The sequence below is a fragment of the Epinephelus moara genome, chromosome 11 (assembly GCF_006386435.1).
Source record: "Epinephelus moara isolate mb chromosome 11, YSFRI_EMoa_1.0, whole genome shotgun sequence".
Lineage (NCBI taxonomy): Eukaryota > Metazoa > Chordata > Actinopteri > Perciformes > Serranidae > Epinephelus > Epinephelus moara.
This window is the reverse complement of record NC_065516.1, coordinates 20687196-20696784: the sequence shown is the minus strand read 5'-3', so window position 1 is coordinate 20696784 and position 9589 is coordinate 20687196.

The following is a 9589-nucleotide window of genomic DNA, read 5'->3' as shown; positions in this document are numbered from 1 at the left end:
TTCATATTGCCTTTAAAATGTGATTCAGTGTGGCACAGCTGGATGTCGGTGTTTGCCAATTCCTATTCCTTTTTTCTCATTCCTCCTTCTCGGTTTTGATCTTTTCATATCTTCATCTCTCCTCTAATTTGGATCCTAGCCCGAGCTCCCTTTGTTGTGCTCTCCACTCAGCAAGGATGCGAGTCCTTCTCTTTTATCCATATTTGGGGAGATCATTTTTATAACAGTTTACTGTGGCAGCGTTGTGAAATATTCACAAGGAAATTAGATTACATTCTAAAAGCCTAACATTTGGAGGGAGCTTTAATTCTAAAAAACACAAGACAAACAGAATTTGTGTGCTCAAGCACATGCGAAAATACTCTCCGCCATCTTTTAAACTTTTTTCCGTCTCATTATTTTGTGTGTGTGTGTGCATGGTATTTTTGGTGTGTGTGGAGTGTGGTCTTTTGCTAATTCAATAGCTCTTCTGTCTCTCTCTGTCTGTCTTGAGCCAGCTCATGCTCGTAGCATAAAAGCCAGTGGTGGAACAAAGTGGTGCTCGAGCCAGAACCAAAATTAGAAGCTACATGACTGACACCCTCTGCCTCTCTCTCCCCCCCACCCCCCTCGTCTCTCTTCATGGTCATTTCTCCACCTCTTCCCTTCCATTTCCCTCTGTAATTGTGCTTCTCTTTGACACACCCGCTGGTTTGTGTGGAGAGTTGATGTCACACTCATTGTGGTGAAGTGCTGTTTAGCCCTCTGCGCTGTAGCTACACTTAGCCCAGCTGATGAATGGCTCCAGGGTTGGCTGGCTATAAGAAAACACCACAGAAAACGAATGGGGCACCAGGCGCTCTGCTGCCGCCCCTCTAAGTTTAAATAAACATGAGGCCATTTCAAGGGACAGCCACCAGGGAGTTTATGCATTGGACGTAGAGATGTAGGAGGTGGGGAAAAAAAAACCTAAAATGACACAATATGGTTGTGGAGGAAGAGCATCTGGATATGTGTAAACACTGAACTACAGCAAATCACCAGAAATTCTCCCTGCGTTATCCAATCTGCTACAAGTGAGTTTGCCTCCATAAATTTCAGTCTAAGTTGTCAAAGCCACAATGGAGGCGAGAGCTGCTTCTTTTTGCATATTGTGTTTTGCAGCCGCCACCAAGAGGAAGAGTGGATATTGTTGTAATTCATCCGCCGCTGGCTGAGGGGATAGGTAGCATTATAAACAGGTAGCAAGTAATTGTGCTGCCTGTCATGTGACTACCCCTCGCCATATCAGCAGGCACTTTGCAAATCCAAAGCGTTTTGAAATCCACCCCCGAATTCCTGCTTATCAGCACGGGGGAAGTCTGAAAGGCAGAGGTGGAAAGCATTGTAAAGTGTTCCGCAACCATATTATCTAAATCTCTACATGACTTTAGCCTCGCCTGTCATATTCCAAACCTGGCAAACTGCTGATATCTTATTCAGGTCATAAACTGAAAGAGAGGAGGGGAGAGTGAGAGAAGCGCCATATGTTAGATTACAGCAACAAAAGGGGATGAAAAATGAGCAACGACCAAAAAAAAAAAAAAAGGAAAGTTTCTTGGTTGCTGTTGCTTGGCTAACGTGATGTAAAGTCTATTTCATGCTCTGGCAAGCCCCAGGGAGGCAGCCATTTTTAGAACCGGAATGACCTATATTTTTTTTAGAAGTGGGGGGGAAATAGATTTGGCCAGTGTTGAGGGTGGGTTATGAATAACAACGTGTGAAGCTGTGTCAGGGAGAGCTCGCCTGCATGCACATGGCCTGTTGTTTTGGGGCTTTTCCGGGTTTGGCTGGGGCTCAGGAGAGCGCTCTGAAGACTCTTTGTGAGCGCCTCCTGGAAAATCATCACTAATGCAACACAGGAGTTGCTAGAAGCAATGTTCCTGTCAGGCTGCTTACATCCCTTCAACATGGTTATGTCACTCTCACATCTATTATGCCTCATTTAGATAGCACTCTGGTTCTGAAGCACTTTTTTTTTTTTTTTTTTTAAAAGCTGTCGCACACTTCAGCCCAGCACAAAAATCCACGGCTGAAGTCGTTCGTTGTTTGAATGTACAGCGACAGTATGCTTGATGAGGACCAAAAGGAAGCATCATGGGAGCCAGGGTGTTTGAATTTTTGGGGAGTTAATCTGGTTTTAGTTTGATCTTCTAGTCCTGCACATTTTGACATCAGAAGGCACTGAAATGGAGTCCAAGACAGAATTTACTGGAGAAACAGCAGTGTGGGAAAACAATCTTGTAATGTCCCCTCAGAGTGCGGCTCAGATTATGGGGTTGGAAGCATTGCACCAGTGGCACCCCCAGACATTTTTCATATGGGTGGCACACCAAAACCAAAAACCATAACTGAATTTCAGGAGTTCGCTTATGCTTTTACAGTACATAGGCTAGTTTAAAACTGTCAATATGGAGAGTTAAGGAATCACATCCTCATATACTTTGGTTTCTATTTTACAGTCAGTGTGACTAATTGTCTGATGTGCACAGACTAATGCTGGTACAGTTAACATTTTTAGTTCCACAACAATCCTGTTTTAATGTGTTATGTAGCAATTTCCAATTAAGATATGCAGGATATGCTGCTATTATTCAGGCTTTAATAGCATTCTTGGGGGAAGCATTCAGCAAATTTGGAATATGGGTCTCAGTTGGGGGTTTTACTGCAGGTTGCGACACACGACCTCTAGTTTGTTCAAGGTCGCCACACAAAGCAATTTGCCAAGAGATTGCAGGGCTGGTGTAGGAATGCATGCCCAATAGAAAAGCCCACACTTCTGGTCGGAAGGTCTTTGAAACATTATTAAAGACTTGGATAACAACAGGTTTTTGGACATGCGCAAATATCGCAAAAAGGCCAATATACAGCTTTACTTTGAAGGACTGCATTGATTGTGAGGAACAAAACATCAAAACAAGTCAAATTTAGGAGAGACTCGTAGGTACCTACAGAACCCATCTCTTATTCAGATATCTTGTGGTGATAGTTCAAGCTTCACATTTGAAAACAGCCATGCCAGTTGTTCCCTCTCCCAAAATGTAGCCTAACTTTGTAGCATTATTTAGCCCCTTTTCGAAAAGCTTTGCCAACATGGTTGGTACCAATGGATGCCCTAGGTCAGTGGTTCCCAAGTAGTGGGTCGCGGGTCCATTCTGAATGGACCGCAAGTGACTCACAAAATTTCCAGCACAGAGCTTATATTTTGAGTTGCCATGAGTGAGTGACAGCTCAGCAGACAGCTACTTGACAGAGATAGCAAACTAGCTTGACGACATGGCCAAATGCAAGTATGACACTGAGTGCATTAACCTGTGTGGACCTTGAACTAATGACTAAGGAGAAATCTGGATCTCGTGACTGGACCAGTTGGGAACTGCTGTCTAAGGTTGTTAAGTTTCACAAGATACAACCTTTGCACTAGCTCAAAAAACAAGTCAGAGCCTCTTAAAGGATTACCTCACCTACAAAATGACCATTTAATTAGTCATGCCATGTTACCTTGAATTTGTAAAGAAAACTTGGATGTCTTTATGGAAAACAAGGAGCATTGACATATTGACTGATTGGGGACCATGTTTAACAACAGCAAAACTATACCAAACCATCAGTTTCCAAACTCTCACACAACTCGTGCAGTATAATCCAAGTCACATTTATCCAGTCGTATGCTCAGTACTTCCCTAACAGAGGCATTTTCGCCAAACCTTACTTTTTAAAACTGAACTAAAGGAGACCCTTACCAATGTTCTCTTCAAAGTCAGACTCCTCTACTAAGGTTTTTCAGCAAAAATGCATTTGTTGAGTTTTGCTGTTGTTAAATGTGTTCCCCAATCAATCAATAAATCAGTATGTTCCACATTTTCAGTGGAGACATGGGAGTTTTCCTCATGATTTCAAGGTCACATGCTATGAGTAATTGATTTACAAATGGTCATTTTGTGGGTGACATATTCCTTTAAGGAAAGTAATAATGGCCTACAATTATTGTCGCTGGAGGGCCAGTCGGGGGGCCAGCAATTGTATCAGGAGGGACATCGCCTCCCTTGGAACCCCCCTGGGGTCACTGCTGTTTCCACTGAACCGAGTCAGCCACTTATAATCAAACATTGTGCTGAATTTGATGACACTGATATGAATAAAACGTTATATATACACTGTGAGCCGCATTGGCAGTCTTCACCTTTGAAGTTCAAGAAAAATGACTAACTTTGGAATAATGACATTTGCAAATGTGCGTCCTGTTCAGTTGAATGCTTATTAACTGCATATGTCAGCCACTGAAGAGGTCTGACAACCAGCAGAGTTTTCAAAGGAACGCTAGGCAACCAAATCATCAGTGTCCAAATCACAGAAACTCCAAAATTACTCAATTTGTCAAAAAATAACTGAAAATTGTTGCAACACTGGCCAACTGAGGCGAGCTGCGTTCACAAAGAGGAACAACGGTCACAAGTTGAAACTAACCAAGAGAGATGACAGATATAAGAGGGTGGCGAAAAACTGCTAATTAGCATGCAGCCTGGTATGACTCACTTTTTTAACAGTGTTTGAACGGTGATTTTGCTGCTTCAGAATTTAAATCCTTATAATTTACTCTACTTCCCATAGTTACCAGAACAAAAATCCTCCTTGAACTTTGATTACTGTTGACTCAGTGAGACCTGAACTGAAATTCCACAGAAGTTTAATCACAGCAAATATGACCCCTCCTGAGCCTTCATTTCTGAACTGTCCTCCCTTATTTTTATTTGTTCTTCCCCTATAATATCTGGCTGGGGAAATGCGCCCGCCTCCTACCTTTTCACCTCCCCACCAGCACACCTTCCATCGCCCTTTTGTCTCATATACGATACCTAAACACACACACACATACAATAAATATAGCTGTGCTGCGACTCCCTGTTCCAGCTATCAGGGAAGAGGTCAGTGGCACTATCAGGGGAGCTTATCCAGCAGGAGACCAGCGTGCACACAATCCCATTACCCACCCGTGCAGCAGTTTAGACCCACATTATCATCTGCCTTGGAGGGGCTTGCTTGGACAGATGATTGGAACTCATCTCCCAACCCCCACTCCCCACCCCCGTCTCCCCAGGCACATTAGCTGACACCCAGGGCTATGATTATAAACATCATTTATTCAGCAGACTCACTTATCCAGGCTTGTATTCATCCCCACTAAAGACAACATATTATCCACCGTGCACGCAGATCAGCACGAGCACCGGCAGCCTAGATAGCAGAGAATGCCAATCGCACATCCTCGCCCAATGAATCAAATTCTGATGTGCACATCTGTTCGAAATCGAGGCTTCATTTCAATGTATCTTTCAGAGCAAAGCCGAGATACATTGTTGTTTTTTTAAAAATCTTATCACACGCCATATGGTACGCTGTGACTCAGACAAGATGCAATAAGCATTTAGCAAGTTGGAGATGATACTAGGTGACATTTGCACTGATTGCGGTAACTTTTCACGCTTCCGCTTCAGAGGCAGGCTGCAGAATGTTGGCGGGGCAGAATGTCACCACAACCACTCCAGACAAGAGAAATCACATGTCTATATGAAAAGACTGAGCTGCATAGATCCTATACCTCACTGTAGCATTGGTTGCCCTTCACCTCTCCTACCCTCGTTGGTGCACTCAAATGAAATGCTTAGTTTCTTCGCCCTGGAGAGCATGGAAAGGACGGCACATCCGACACGAGCCTGGACCCAGTTCGAGGTCTTTAACACTCTCTCGGGGCTATATTTACTCCTCTGTGACCTCACATGGCATCTCCGCTATGCCTGTGAAAAGCAGTGCTAAAATCCTTGGTGCTTTTCACATTTGCTCCGCAGGCAGCTGCACAACTGCAGCCCCGTTTCGCTCCGGAGGCATCCATCACTTAGTGACACTCGAGTGGACAAAACGGAACATTTTCTCTGATGACTGTCGCCCGCATTGAGTGACATGCGGCTAAAGCTGATAACACGGTGGAAAGTTTCACCCAGAATTTTGCCCCCTCCTTGCTCAATTCCTTGTGAGCTTGTAAAGGAATTAACAGTACACAGGAAGCAGATACCCTGGATACAAAACACAACATCGTCTCTGCATCCTCTCCGCAGGCAGCATGATAAAGCTACTCACAGTCGAATTTATTTATTTCCAATAGAGAGAAGTGACTAGGGACAATGGGAAAACATGCATCCTCCCTTGTTTTTCTACCAATGTGCATTTGTTTCATGAACAATAGTTCCCCTCTGACAAGTACAAAATTGATGAAAAGTTGATTACAGCTATTCAAAGATTCCCAGCTCTCTACATCTTTGATTTGAAGCAAAACAGGAGTAGCCATTTCAGAAACAATGCTCGCATAAACACCAGACACTCACATCTATCGTTAGGGTCGATTTTAGACCTCAGAGGCAATTTTACTGAGTTATTTTCTTCACTTTTTGATTAATGCTTTAGATATGTTTACTCAGTTAAAAAAAAAATCCCATGTGGGGAAAAAAGCTAGTAGCAAGTGTCTAAACACAATCAGAGCCTTTTGCACATACGCAACCGTTCAAAACAGAGCAATTTAGCACAGCGCTCACAATGTCCAACATCAAGCAGCAGGTCTCGCACTCTAAATGGTAACAAATGCTTGGGTGGACACAACAGCTTGCCATTGTCTGGGCGTTGGGCCTGTCTCGGAAAGAAAGTGCAAGATGATATTTGAAGAGAAAAAAATCTCCATTCAGAGGCTGTCTTGTCCATCTGCTGGGGTCAAACCTGCAGCTATTATGCTCAGCCTGCTCTTCCCTCCAACTCCTCATCCCTCCAACAGCCAGTCTGAAAGTGTGCAGATCACCGAATGCACCGCAGATGCAAGCTAACATGTAGCGCGCACTCGCGCCATGCCACTTCCCACCACACTGACAGAGACTTCAAACAACTCTGTTAGCGCACCACAAAGGGATTCGCCAGACGTCAAAGCAGCCAACAAGGAACGACAGACAATTATTTCCACAGTTTCCCTAGTCAGCTGCTGCTGCACAGAGATTGCGGCTTGCATGTGCAAGCAGAGCACTCCAGAGAAACTGCATAATAAGCAATTCAAAGCTGTCGTTCGGATGCTGAGACATGATGCGCACAGGCCAACAGCAGGCTGGACAGCAATTTGTTGAGTAGTTATGGTGTCTGGCTGCCAAGTTTTGCCTTTTGCGTAAGAGTGTCTGTATAAGGGAGAGAAAGGGAGAGGGTATGTGAGTGTATCCACATGTTGAGACAAAACATGACCTCTGTCTTGCTCCACCAAAGGCCCACACATTCATTTAAGGCTCCCATTTGGCTTTGAGAAGGATACTGTGAAGTTGAGAAACCAGTTTTTCTTCAACCTGATGATAGACAATGATTTTATTTTTTGCAGAATTGCATCCTTATCATTATTCCTTGCAATAAATTGTTAGTTTATTGCTTATCTCTGGTCAAATGGTGCTTCCAGGTGATCAAATTGGTGTTTCATTCTTTATATTTTGCAAGTTGGTGTCAAAAACAGCAGGACCGTTAGACTTAAGGGGAAATGAGATTTGAGAACAAGAGAGCAAGGTGCAAAAGTCTGACCTTAAAAGTGTGATACTGCATAAATTGGATCTTGACTGGCCAATCAGACACTTTGCAGCGACAACGAGGAGAAGGAAAAGGTGTGGAAAGTAAGTGCAGACTTTGCTGAGGTGAATAATTAGGACCATGCAGGATGACTCTAGGTGGTATTTACACCCTGTTATGTGGTGAATCTGTTGAGCGCTCGCATTTCACGCTATGTTATTTTAAATGTTACAATTCCTTTTATACACACAACTTGTCATAGTGCTGGGTTCAATTACACAGGTGAAACTGTGATTTTCAGCATTCACACAAGAGTTTTGTACAAGGAAAAACTATGTGATGAGACTGCCCTCACATGAGGTTTAATGATCTTTCGACTCATAAGAGCTGCCTCGTGTGTTCCAACTTTAGAGATGGAAAATATGGAAACCAGAAAAGTTATGAATTCTGTATGATTGCAATGAAGAACGTAACTGCTTATCCTGTTAGGGGTTGCGGGGGGGCTGGAGCCTATCCTGGCTAACATTGGGTGAGAGGCGGGGTACACCCTGGTCAGGCAGACTATCACAAGGCTGACACATAGAGACAGACAACCATTCACACTCACATTCACACCTATGGACAATTTAGAGTCACCAGTTAACCTGCATGTCTTTGGATAATGGGAGGAAGCCGGAGAACATGCAAACTCCACACAGTAGGGCCTTCAAACCTCCCACCCTGGGTTCGAACCAGAAACCCTCTTGCTGTGAGGTGACAATGCTAGCCACTGCACCACCGTGTGTTTCTTTACTCTTTCCGAAACCAAAACCACCAGAGCGAGAAACTGTATTCATCTTTTCTGAGCTGCTCACATTAGCATTTCTAGCTAACTAGCTTAATATCTGAGGTAGCAACCCATAGGCGTAGATTACAGGGGGACACAGGGGACACGTCCCCCTCAGTATTTAGGGCATGTGCATTTGCCCCACCCCCAAATAAAAACATGAATGTAGCAAAGAACTTTCATTTTTACAACATTAAAGACATTAACTCAAATTAACTCATAAAAATTCCCCAGAATGCAGGAAATTAAGCTGGCCCCAAACCCCCAATTTGCCCCCTCCATTGTTGAAACATAACCTACACCCTTGTAGCAACCTTACCCAGCCTAACTGAGCCAAAAATCATTTTATAATACATCATATTGTGGACTTACAGGACATGTAAAATGCTAATATATATTAGCGTCTCCTGCCCTTTATTATTTTTGGTTAATTTCACACTTCAGCAGCCGCAGCTAAACTCGTTACCCAAGAAAGTGTTTGATAAACCCATTGGTTCGTCCTCGTCCTTATAAAAGCCTTTTCTCTTATCAACATGAAACATATTATTTGGAAATGCAGACAATACAGCATAAATCAGAACTCCGACTTTGTTGACTTTCTGCCTGCAACATGCAACTTTAGCCCCCGCCTTTTAGCATGATACCATGTATGTAGCCATCAAAGGTATACTCAAGATGCTTTTATGTTTACAGAATGACTCATATAGAAACATTTAAATTGCCCAGAGACAGTGTTGTCATCCAACTCATGGAGCTAACATTAGCTTAATTAGTTAGCCCTCTACAATGGGTGCCAAATCTGCCAGTGGTATTATTCTATACTACGTATGTATAGCCTAGAGTAGGTTTATGTATGTGTATAGCCTCCAGCATAGAGACAGAGTGTAAGGCCTTATACTACGCCCAATGGAAGGAAATAAAATCAGCACCACAATAAAGAACAGCAGGCTGCAACACTAACAAAATGCCCATAGCAAGCCAAAAACATTTCAATCAGGAGAGACTCGTTCTGAGAGAAAAGACTATTTATTTACATGTGCACATAAGTATGAGAATTGTGACCGATTAGACCCCATCATGATGTCATATATTCCACGAGGGTGGTAAGGACATAGTAGATTAGGGAACCCCCCTGTGGAGTTTAGACGCTGGTGGTGAGATGAG